The sequence below is a fragment of the Cervus canadensis genome, chromosome 23 (assembly GCF_019320065.1).
Source record: "Cervus canadensis isolate Bull #8, Minnesota chromosome 23, ASM1932006v1, whole genome shotgun sequence".
Lineage (NCBI taxonomy): Eukaryota > Metazoa > Chordata > Mammalia > Artiodactyla > Cervidae > Cervus > Cervus canadensis.
In genome coordinates, this window is record NC_057408.1 from 15,033,514 (window position 1) to 15,046,123 (window position 12,610).

Below are 12,610 nucleotides of genomic sequence, written 5' to 3' on the forward strand. Positions count from 1 at the left end.
ACATGATGGCACTGAGCCATCTGGATAACACGGATAAATCCCCCTTTTCGAATGTCAGCGGATTACCACCCTGCGTTCCCCTAGCCATGTAACCTAACACAGTCACAGTTTCTGGGGAGCAGCACTTAGACATCTTGGAGGGACCATTATTCTGTCCACCACAGCTTCTAAGGAATTAAAATGCAACCTTGATAAACAGTCCTGAGTTCACATGAGAAGGTATTTTTCAGACCTCAGAGAGGAGATCTATTCCAGCCAAGAGGTTTTCCAGCCGAGCCCATCATGAGCTCCAACGGATGCTTGCATCTGCTCAGACACGTCTAGGATCAGAAGTCATCTTCAGGCCCAGACATGCTCTTTTTTCCAATGCCAACTAATAAGGGACATGAGAGAATTTTTGTAGTTTGCCTACCCAAACCCAGCATAGCCAGGATCAATATTTTGCAATTCCTCATTTTCTCTGATGCCCCACATCAATTGTTTTTTTATTCCATTCAGTAAACTGTTATCTAGTGCCAACAAAATGCCTGGCACCATGCGAGGTGCTGAAATACAAAGAGAAAAAACTGCAAAGCATATTCTTGAGGAGCTCACTGTGTGTGTGTCACATACATGCATGTGCACGCATGTGAGTTGTTTAGTCGCTAAGTGCTAAGTTGGGTCTTACTCTTTGCGACCCCAAGGGCTGTAACTCACCAGGTTCCTCTGTCCATGGGATTCCCCAGGCAAGAATACTGGAGTAGTTTGCCATTTCGTTTTCCAGGGGATCTTCCTGACCCAGGGATCGAACCCGGGTCTCCTGCATTGGCAGGCAGATTCTTTACCACTGAGCCCCCAGGGAAGCTCATGCATGTGTGTATGTGTATATGTGTGTGTGCATATTTGTGTCACGTGTGTATGTGATGTGTGCTTGTGGGTGTGGGTGTGAGAGAGTTGCTGAGACAGAGCATTGAGGACAGGCAGAAAACACTACTTCAGTGTGCTGTTGACACACGCGCTATGCCTCTTTTCTCTCTGCTCCCCTTTCCCAGTCCTGCAGCCACACGCCTGGCCCAGGCCATTATCACATTTTTCTTCGGCTACTGTGAGTCTCCCTGCTGGTCCCCTTTCTCTCAGCCTCCCACTTCTGATACCTTCCACACTCAAATATACACACAGCCGTAGCTATGTCACTCCCGGCCTCAAAAGCGACACCTTCTCCATGGCCTATAGAAAAAAGTAGGGACTACTCCACGTGCTCTCCAAAGCCCTCTGGGGTCCTCCTACCTTCCTCATTTTATGTCCTTTTAATACCATGCGTATTTGGGCTGACCACAATCACAGAAGTCCCGCAAAACTGCCCTGTGCTTTCCCAGGCCACTCGACTCTTTCGCCAATATCCATTCTTCAGAAGTAATATCCATTCTTCAGAACACGGCAGGCTGCAATCCATGGGGTTGCAAAGAGTTGGACACGACTGAGTGACTAAGTATGCATGCATTCATTGCATAGACCAACCATCACTGCTTCCACAGAACGGTCTTCTGTCCCTTCTCCACTGAAAACAATCTGTCTCTACCTGGGATCCTACAGTGCATCATATTTTATTCTTTAATAAAGACTATCCGTTTCTGCCTTAGATCTTTTACTTTGCTAAATATCAAGGCCCCTCTCTCAGATTATACCCTCCTTGAGAGCAGTCACTGGTTTTCTTTCTCTTTGAAACGTCTCCAATAATTAGCACAGCACCTTGCCTGTAGCAAGCACAAGGTACTCAAGTTTGTCAGATTCCACTGAGTGGATCAGCAGCGGCATCTTCTAGAATGTTGTCACAAGCACTGAATGTTTCTCTGACTAGTTCTCCTTGGAGGTGATGGTCGGTGGGTACAATTTTCTCCATGATATTCACAAACTCAGTGAAACAGACAGGAGCTGACAGACATCAACAGTGAGAGAACCAATTTCTTCTGAGAATGAAAGTCACTGATTAACCCACAAATTCAAAGACCAGAATGAACACGCACGTTACATAAAAGCAAAAGTGAGGCAACATAGAACCTCAAATGGCCTCAGTACATCAGTCTAGAAGCACCACCTAATTTCTACATCAGTGCTACAGAAAAATAAAAAGCATATTTATTAACGGGAATTCTTGATGTTGTGAATGTGCATGTGTGTCCAAAACAACTGTTTCATAATGAATATTTATGGTAAGATGGGCTACAAAGCTGCAAAAGTGTTTTTAGTTGTCATTGTCATCAGTTCTACTAAATAATTATCATCTCAAGTCCAAAAATACCCTGAATGGGTAATACTGAATAATCTAGATCATGAAATTGCATTAGAAGGGTATTAGCTGACTCAGGAGACTAATTATAACAAGGTATTGAGCTGCCTATCGCTCATCTCAATTGTAAAACCATAAACCACACCGTGTGGGCAGTGGCTGCCAATCAGGGTCAGCGTGGAAGAGTGAAAATAGCACTCTTCCAATCGAACAAGGATGGGGAGTCCCAGCTCTGTCATTAACGCGGTAACCTTGGGAGCTCTTAATAAAGATCATCCCACAGGAGGAAAGCGGATTCCGGCCTTACAGAAATATGGCTATACTAGCGGCTGATGCTGCTCACACACAGAAAACACTCTTACCACTGCAGAATGGTTGCATATATGCACACACACGCACACATTCACTCACCTTTCCCAGGCTAATATCGTCTTGCTTAATGGGCCAGTTTAGTACTACTATTAACCAGATGATTATAATATGAGCAAGTGTTATCCATCCATGTCCTAAATAACAGTAGCTGACAAAATTATCAAACTGCTTTCTCACCCATGGTGTTTATCAGCCACAGGTCGAGGCTACAATTATTTATATTTATTCCCGAATCTACTTTTTAATAATAGTAAAAATAAAAATAATAATGTCATTCCAGAGTGTTTTTACTGATAAGTTTCCAAAGCACCTGCCAGTTATTCCATTTAATCCTGTTAGTCCAGTAAAGTCAATGGGACACATTTTGGAAAGCATGCAAAACTGGTGTTGGAGCACTTTCTGAGCACCTTCAACTAAGCTGAATTTGAGGATAGGAAAACGATTGAGACAAGGTTTCTGGCTTCAGGTTGCTTTTGGTTAGCGGTGGAGACAAGACATTGTGTTCCAATTACTGCCTTATGCATCTTAGAGGCCCTAAGGGAACACAAAGGAGAAGATTGTATTTCTACCTAGAAAAAAGTGTGTGTGTGTATGTGTGTGCGCACAGCGGTGCAGTGAGGGAAGTGTTGGACAGAGGGAGACATTAAAGACAGCTTCACTGAGAAGGTGACTTTGTCACTGGATTAAAGTCCCTGTTCTATTTGTTCCTAGGAGAAGCTGTGAGTGTTACTGAATCTCCGTGTGCTTGAGATTCCTCGTTGATTAAATATAAATAACAATGCTGAATTCACAGGGTTACTAGGAGGATGGAAAGATTGAGCATGGTTTCGGTGGTGGTTTAGTCACTAAGTCACGTCCGACTCTTGTGACCCCACGGACTGTATCCCGCCAGGCATGGGATTTTCCCAGTAAGAATACTGAAGTTGCTTGCCACTTCCTTCTCCAAGGGATCTTCCCTAAGCAGGGATCGAACTCAAGTCTCTTATATCTCCTGCATTGCAGGCAGATTCTTTACCATTGAGCCACCAGGGAAGCCCATGATGTAGCACATGGGCGAGCAATTTGTACTATCAAAGCCCCCAATATATATGGTATTATTATTTCCACCTTGCCAAGGCACCAGCTGGGTCCACTCCAAACCTGAATGGCTGGTCCAAGATTGCCCCACCCGCTGTGTGCGTGTGGTTAGTCGCTCAGTTGTGCCCAGGGCTGTGTGACCCCGTGGGCTGCAGCCCTCCAGGCTCCAGTCCGTGGGACTCTCCAGGCAGGAACACTGGGGCGGGTGCCACGCCCTCCTCATCCCACCCCTCACTTAGTGCCCATGTCCCACCTGGGACTCTGGGGGTCCTTCCATGACAGCATCCACTTCAAGTTCTGAGCACATATGGAAAGCACACACCCTAATACCATTTGATGGGCCCCAAAATCATATTAACATATTCATATAAGTAAACATTCCAACATCTGAAGACTTCTCTGTGAAATTTTGCCTCTAACTCCTAAGAGGATTCTCTCCATAAAAGAAGGCTCCAACAGAGATCCTCATAAGGGAGGAATTGTGATGAGGAAAAACTTAAATATTTAATACAGGGATAAAACAGTATATACTTTTTTTAAGACAAAGGGTTTTAAACTACCCAAAGTTTCAGAGAATAAAATATAGCAGATCCTCAACTGTTTTAAGTGATTCAACTGTGAACTTCAATAGAAAATATTTGAATAGAAATGTGACTTGCATTTAATAGATACTCAATGGCTGTTGAATTCAGAGATCTAATCTGATCATTTTTACCCCTAAAATTGGAATAATAAAAATTTCCCCTCAGATAACATCTATCAATCTTGTGTTGAGTCAATCCATTATAGTCCACTACTTAGTTCCTCAAAGATAAAATTTTATTTAAATCTAAGAAAAAGGCTGAAATTCGAAAAAGGAGTACATCAAGGCTGTGTATTGCCACCCTGATTATTTAACTTGTATGCAGAGTACATTATGAGAAACGCTGAACTGGATGAATCACAAGCTGGAATCAAGACTGCCGGGAGGAATATCAACAACCTCAGATATGCAGATGACACCACTCTAACGGCAGAAGAGGAACTAAAGAGCCTCTTGATGAAGGTGAAAGAGGAGAGTGGATGAGTTGGCTTAAAACTCAACATTCAAAAAGCAAAGATCATGGCATCCAGTCCCACCACTTCATGGCAAATAAATGGGGAAACAATGGAAACAATAACAGACTTTATTTTCTTGGGCTCCAAAATCACTGCAGATGGTGACTGCAGTCATGAAATTAAATTACGCTTGCTCCCTGGAAGAAAAGCTACAACAACCTAGACAGCATATTAAAAAGCAGAGACATCACTTTGCCAACCAACATCCATATAGTCAAAGCTATGGCTTTTCCAGTAGTACAGATGTGAGAAATGGACCATAAAGAAGGCTGAGCCCCAAAGAATTGATGCTTTCAAATTGTGGTGCTGGAGAAGACTCTTGAGAGTCCCTTGGATGGCAAGGAGATCAAACTAGTCAGTTGTAAAGGAAGTCAATCCTGAATGCTCATTGGAAGGACTGATGCTGAAGTTGAAGCTCCAATACTTGGCCATCATATCAATGAAGAGCTGACTCAGTGGAAAAGACCCTGATGCTGGACAAGATTGAGGCAGGAGAAGAAGGGGACAACAGAGGATGAGATAGTTGGATGGCATCACCAACTCAATGGACATGAGTTTAAGCAAACTCTGGGAGATGGTGAAGGACAGGGAAGCCTGGTGTGCTGCAGTCCACGGGGCCACAAAGTGTCGGCTACAACTGAGCAACTGAACAACAACAACAAATAAATCTCATCCATATATATAACTGGTCCTCCCTTGTTAATAAGAAATCTGGAAAATCTTAAGTAAAAAATGTTTGTTTACTGTATACTATGTATCAGTCAATGTGTTGAGAAATGGAAGTACTTAGACATTCATGGGAATTTCACAAATAATTGTATTTACTGAATATATCCATCTGTATTAGTCAGGATTCCCCAGAGACCCAGAACCAGCAAGCAACAGGTGATAAGTAAATGACTCATGCAGTTCTGGAGGCTGGCAAGTCTAAAATCTGCAGAGATGATGTCCCAGCTACAAGCTCATCAAGCAGAAGAACTGTCTCTTACCCAGGCGAAGGTCAGGCATTTTGCTCTATTAAGGCCTTCAACTGATTGAATGAGGCCCACCCCCACTGAGGATGGGAGTCTGCTTTACTCAGCCTACCAATTTAAATGTTACTCTCATCCAAAAACATCCTCACAGAAACACCCAGCACATTTGACCTGGTCGTTGAGCACCCTGTGGCCCAATCAAGTTGACACGTAAAAACAGCCATACTGTTAAAAAAAAAAAAAAAAAAACCCTCTTTTTCCTGCTCTACATTTCAGTAAGAAATTAATCACCAAGGACAAGTCACCTCAACAAAACATCAAGAAACCAACTCTATTTTTAGATAAGGAGCAGTATGGTCTGCCCACGAACTGAGGACTCAAACGTATTAATTAGGCTGCTTGGGATCAGAGTTTGTTTCCACCACTTAAGACCTATGTGATGTGGACACTGATTTTGCTATCTGAGCCTCACCTCCCTCATCTACTAAAGTAGGAAAATAAAAGTGTATATTGAATAGAATAGCTGGGAAGATTAAATGAGAGGTCTTGTCTAATGCACATCACATACTAAGTTCTTGAGAAACATTAGCTGCTCGAACATTAATAATTCCTCTTCTTTCAGTGAGCTCAAATTTCAGGCCTTCCTAAACCTGTTAAAATACACACAACTGCCGTGGCCAGGTATTTTTCTCTATTTGCACACACAGGAATGGTAGCAGTTACTTATACACATAGTTTTATCAGTTGTTTATACACATAGATCATTGACTAACAATTCAATCAAAAGAGCTTTCTGTATTTAAAAACTCTGTGATGCGGGAGGAAACCCTAAAACACCTGAAGATTATAAAGAGAGATTCGGATAAAGAACTGGACAAAGATCCCTTCTCGCCCACTGGCTAAACCCAAATTGTCATCAGTGACTGTGAAGGGCCTGGCATTCCGGGGTAGGAGGCAGGGTGAGAGATTGTCCCTCCTGTCCACCTTGTCTGTTTGGCCACCCAGGCGGAGAAGCTTGGATCATTGTTGGGAATTACCTTCTGGAATGGCCCTGCCATAGTCACTGTGTGAGTGGAGAAGCTCTCTTCACCCAGAGGCGGTCTCAGCTTCCTCCTCTGAAACTTGAGACCTTTAGACACCTCAGTTACACCTCTCCTTCATCCAGACGCTTAAAACTCAACGTTTTTGCTTTGAGGACAAAGGAAGGCAATCTGAAGGCCTGGAGAAACTCTTAACAGTAGATGACTGAGGTCTTGCTCTCCGTCTGCCAAGCCTCCTCACTCCTCCTACTGAAAAGGACTAGCGTCCTCAGCATCCTCAAGGTCAGCGTTGAATCCAGGCTGAGACTCATCTCCTTTCCCGTCCTGTCTGCCCGTCTTCTGCTGTTGTCACCAACTGCCTCTTCCAGAATTCACGATGTGGGCAGAGTAAGTGACTTCAAGCTCAGGGGGAGTCCAGGGGCAGAAGCGCCCCCCGTGCCTGCTTACCGGCCCCTCTCCTCTCCCTCTGAACATTTCCTTACTCTGTCAGCCAGTGGAGGAGTTGAAGCATTTAAATGCGGCTCTAAACTGCGTTTAAAGAATTAACCCATTTTGCCCCTCACTGGTCTAAACCACAGGGTGCCAACCGGACGCTAATTGCTTTCTTCTGGTGGGGTTCCAGACGGCTCCCAAGAAGGCAGGAGCGCACATTCCTGGCACCAATTGGCTCATTCAATTTGCTTGCACTGCATTAGCCTCTGCCGGAATATTCATGAGCAGGGGAATGAGGACCCGCGGCACAGGCAGGCGACAGCCACTCGGGCTGGGGAAGGAGCGAGGGAGGGGACGCGGGCCGCGCGCCGCGCTCGGGGGCCGGTGACCGCGCCGGGGGCCTCTGCTCGCGGCCGGGCGCAGCGCCGGGCACCGCGGCGGGCGGGGCAGGGCCTCGGCGGCTGGGCGCGCCGGGCATCGAGCGCAACTCCTGGCTCCCGCGCGGAGACTTTGCCAAAGAGCCGAAGGGCGAGACGCTGTGCCACTTCTGACGGAGGGGCCGGGGGGTGGGGGGCCGGGGGCAGCGCCTCCAGCCGGAGCGAAGGGACCAGCGGGACAGCGGGCGCCCGGGGCGCGGGGTCACCATGTGAGCCGGGCGCCGGCCCCAGGAGTCTGGACGAGCGGCCCCGGAGAGGCGCCGGCCGTGCCAGGTAAGCGGGGAGCTCGTGGGGGAGGGGGGCGCCACGCGTTTGTCCCGGGGCTCGGAGTGCGGGGCTGCTCGGGGCCCCGGGGTCCGCGCTCCCAGGAGCCCCCTCGGGCGCTGCGCGCGCTCCGGCCCCGCGCCGCGCCTTCCCCGCCGCCGCGGCCACCCTGTCAGCGGGTCGGAGTTGCACTTGCTCGGACTTTGGGAGCAGGGGACGCGAGGGCGCTCCCTTCGCGCTGGGGAGCCGCTTTCTGCAAGCGGGAGCGCGGTGGGGCGGGCCGGGGGCTGCGCGCCCGGCCGTGGGGACCCGAGACCCAGGAGCGCCGCTCGCGGAGGCGCCGACCATGGCTGCGCCCTCGCTTGCCCACGGGCGGCGGCGCCTCTCCCCGGCAGCCGCGGGCTGGAGAGGGTCGGCCGCGTCCCCGGCTCGAAGATGCGCGCCGGCGGGGGACCCGAGACATGGGCTCCAGGGAGGCTTGGGCGCTGCGCGGCCGGCCCCTGTCCGCGCCTGGCGCGGCACCCACGCCCGAGTCCGGCCGTGGGAGGAGACCGTGGCGGCGACTCGCTTCCCGCCACCTGCCGGACACCGCCAGCTCCCCGGGCTCGGACACTCCCGGGGACGCCCTGGATGGCGCGCGGGTTGTCTGGGCTTTGCTCCCTGTAGTTGCTGTGGATGGAGACCGGGGGTGGGGCGGCGGGGGACCAGATGGGGTGAGAGTTGCGGCTGTGCAGAGGAAACGCTCTTGAGGAGTTCCAGCGTGCCCTTAGCAACACAGGGAGACTGTAAGCTGGACCTACGCTGGAGCCTAACTCTACCTGGCTATCCTCCTCGGGGTGGGCTGGAGGATGGAACCGGGAGGACAGCCGGGAGGCAGCGCCGAGCTGTTTTTTGCGCGCCGCCCACCGCCCCCCCTGCCCCCCAAGACAGGCTGAGAGTAACAGGGCTGGCATCAGACCACTGGGGGGTTGGTATCCTAGCAGGTTCGGAGTTTCCTATGCCATCATTAGTACCGCTATTTTTAATGCCGTTGTTATTGGCACGGATGCCAGGAAGGATTTTGTCTTCAGATTGTTATAAGTCGCCTGGAAACTGAGTCTGCCCCTCTCCGCCCCCAAATGTCCTTTGATCCCCTTAATCTCTTGATGCTCCTCCCCATCAAAGAAAATTATCCCTCAGATCTGTGGGGGTGTCAGGGACACACACCCACCCCCCACCCCCCGCAAAGGAACTGTAGCTACGTAAGAACAACAGAAACAGCAAAAAGTCGCAAGTTCACAATGTGCTTGCACCAGCGCTCTGGATGAGGGTTATATTTCTATCAGCTCTAGCGTCCTTTGGCTCCAGAACAGTGGAGGCATTGCCAATCTCTAACCCATACTGGACTCAGCTGTCTCTTTTGGTGTATTCCTACAATTTGGAAATGTACTTTTGTCTTCTTGTGACCCTCGCCATCCCACTGGGCAGGTCACCTGGCCGCCGCAGGCTCCAGCTCCCAACAGCAGAGGCACCACAAGGGCACCTGCGGTGGCCTCCCTGGGGCTTGGCCCCTGGTCCCAGCCGCTCCTGGGTGCAGTTGGCCAGCTGATGACGCAGAAGACAGGGCAGGAGGGTGGGAGAACAGCGTGTGAGTCAAGCCAAGAACAGGAGATGAGGTCAAGCCTCCTCGCTGGCCACATCCCTTCCTGCCAGAGAAAAGAGAGACAAATGGAGAGCAAACGGGAAGTATTAGAAATTGGAACCAAGCTCTCAGAGTCTATTTAGGCTGTTGCCATTGACTTTGCTATGACCTTCCCTTGCCAGTGCTTCCGATTTTCCGTTTGCCAATGCACGAGTAGCCGGGCCTTTCTAATAGGACGGTCACGGTGAGATGATCTAATTTTGTATCCCCAAAATGCTGCAAGCATCCTGGGAAAAGACAGTCTATAAAATACGCAGTTTTAACGTTTTGTGGGAAAAGTTTGCCACACTGCAGGTTACGGAGCTACATTTTTAGCATGCGTGCCATGTGGCAGTGTAAAATTAAAATGGAAAGGGAAAGTACAAACATAAAAATGACTTAGCATTCTTGACATTCTTGTAGAAAAATTATCTTTCATTTGGGGAGAGTTGCTCGCGAGTTTAATCAGTGTTTATACTACTGAAACGCCCCCTTCTACCTTTCTCCCCAGTAAAATTTTATGACCCAGTTCTCCCAGGAAAGGCAATGGGAATGCTGAAAGTGAGCACAGAAGGGCTGTTAGGGGAGCCACCGCATGGACTTTGAAGACTGAAACAGGAAGAGAGATGCCATCCTCCTTGCGGAGCAGGGAAATGTTCTGCAAAAAACAGCTGAGCAGTGTAGGGCAATCGACCCAGCCCTGGCTGCTGTCTGTTCACAGATTCAGGACCAGAACTCCCTGCTCCGCAGAGAGCTAACCAGGGGCCTGGCCCTCCTCCCTTGGGTAAAGACACTGCCCTACTCCGCTCTTGGGATTGCTGTTAACTTCCCTCTCCCTGCCTTCTCACTGCAATGATCGTTTCCCTTGCCTTTGCAAAGCGATTCAGATGTACTGTCAGTCCCTTATATATTTGTAAATATCTCCCAAGTTCTGAAGCGTCTCAGATGTGCAGCTGTTGGCAAATTCAAGTAAATAGTTGGAAGTAATGAAGAGAGGCACTGAAAAGTGGGTATGTTTTTCCCTGGTGGAGAAGTTTTTGAATGCCTTTTGAGCTAGAAAATTAGCAGTTTAGAAAAGCAGAAGGGATTTCCTTGACTTCCCTCTACTCAGAAGCCAGGAGCTGTGTTTTTCTTTCCCTCATAGTAGTGAGCACTGTTTGGTTAAGCATTTTTTTATACTTTTGGACTTAAAATGGGCTTCGGCCTGATGGTGTTCTATGGAGAGAGGAAAAATGTAAAGAGATACGGAAGGAAGAGCTGCAGTAGAGGGGACATAAATCAGCCAGAATATATGGGGGGGTGATGAGAATAGGTCTTTTCACCCTAAAAAAAGAGTGTCCACTCTGGAAGAAAAAGAAGTCTGATTATTGGCATCCAAGGCTGAAACCAAGGCAGCTGATGCTGAGAGGAGCCAAAGGGCAGTTCTTCTTAGTTTAGAAACAGCAAGACAGTCTCTGCCAAAGGTGGCTGTAAACACCGAATAAAGATTTCATTGTGGGCTGGTGTGACTAGAATAATTAGACAGTTAATTGTTCATTCTGAGCTGGTGGTGGTGTGATCAGTAGCACAGAGCAGTGAAATAAGAGCAAGGAGAGACAGAGAAGTAACACGCCACTTTCATCTTCACGTGTTCTACTCTGAGGGTGTTAGGAAAATCCTGGTTAGCTTTTTTTCCCTCTCTTTTTAAAGTACATTCATCTCCCCAGAACACTGAGAACACTGGCAATCCGAGATCCTCTGCAGCCGTTTTCCCCCTTCCAGGCTCCACTCTGGTTATAGACAAAATTTCTCATCTTCTAAAATCAGCGTGGGAAACTACAGGAGGAATGAATGCATTAGGTAACTCCAGTATTAATTAATAGGTTTGTTGTGTGCAAACCTTAGTATCAGTCCAATCAAAATACACACAAATAGCACCAAAGTTTTGTGCTTCTCCAACAAATATTTCACAGATATATAAGGTTTAAGAAGTAAATATTCCATTTTTGACATTTAATTATATTTTCTGTTGTGAACCAAATTGCCTAGTGATTAATCTTTCACATTTAATTGAAGAAATGGCCTCTTCAGTATTTTCATACTAACTTAGTATGGAAAAAAAAAGCAAACGTAAGTGATAAAGGTGATTTTTGAGTGACTGAGCATCTACAGTTATTATAGGCAGTGGACTGTGACTTATTGTTATTTACTAAAAGACGGCACTGTCATAAATCCCTTCTGAAATGACTTCTGCAGTGAAGAAATGAGTAGAGGAATGGAGAACATTAAGTACTTAGCGTCTGGGGTGCAGGAAAGGAAGAACCATGCATTCGTTAGTTCAAACCCTCCCTGAAACTAAATGTTGACATAGAATACGGAGCAAATTCTCATTATTTGAATTTTAAAAAGGAACATTTTTAAGTGTCAGTGTTAAATATAATTGTTCTGGGAATAAAAACACTATGCTATAAAGAAAGCATAATAAATCACATAAGGTCATAAAGTCTCATAAAGAGAAATACCTAGTTTCTCCAAGATACTCATTTTGTCTCAATTTGTTTAAGAGGTACAGAACCGTCCTTCCTAACCTTTAGTTTCTTTTATCCATCCTGAATCAAAAAGGACTGCAAAGGAAGAATACTTACTGAAGTGTTCAAGAAGCAAAAGTGGTACAAAACTATTGAGTTTTCAGAAGGCAGAATTCTACTTTACAAAACGCACTGTCTACAGCAATTAAAAATAGAAAATCATATTTCCACATTAAATTATAGAAACAACCCATTTTAAAGAGAAATTTAGCCTTTTCTCATTGAATTGCTATTCATGGTTTGCTAAATAGTTTTCAGAGTAATCTGCCAATCTGCTAACCAGGACTGTCTAGTTAAGAATATTCCTAATTACATATGGATTAACTTAATTTTAGAACCCTAAGAATATTCAACTCAAAGCATTACTCAAGTGCAATGCAAAACAGAAATGGTCCAATTTGCCTAAAGGTATATGTAATATTT

At 47.0% G+C, this 12,610-nt stretch overlaps 1 protein-coding gene across 1 annotated transcript in view; it reads left to right on the top strand.

Moving 5' to 3' along the window:
* Window positions 1-7,842: 7,842 nt before the first annotated feature.
* CDH20 (cadherin 20) overlaps window positions 7,843-12,610 on the top strand; it is a 204,588-nt gene continuing 199,820 nt past the window's right edge. The window contains exon 1 of the mRNA XM_043444235.1: window positions 7,843-7,969. The gene's annotated coding sequence lies outside the window, so the exon portion shown is untranslated. The remainder of the gene's footprint in view (window positions 7,970-12,610) is intronic.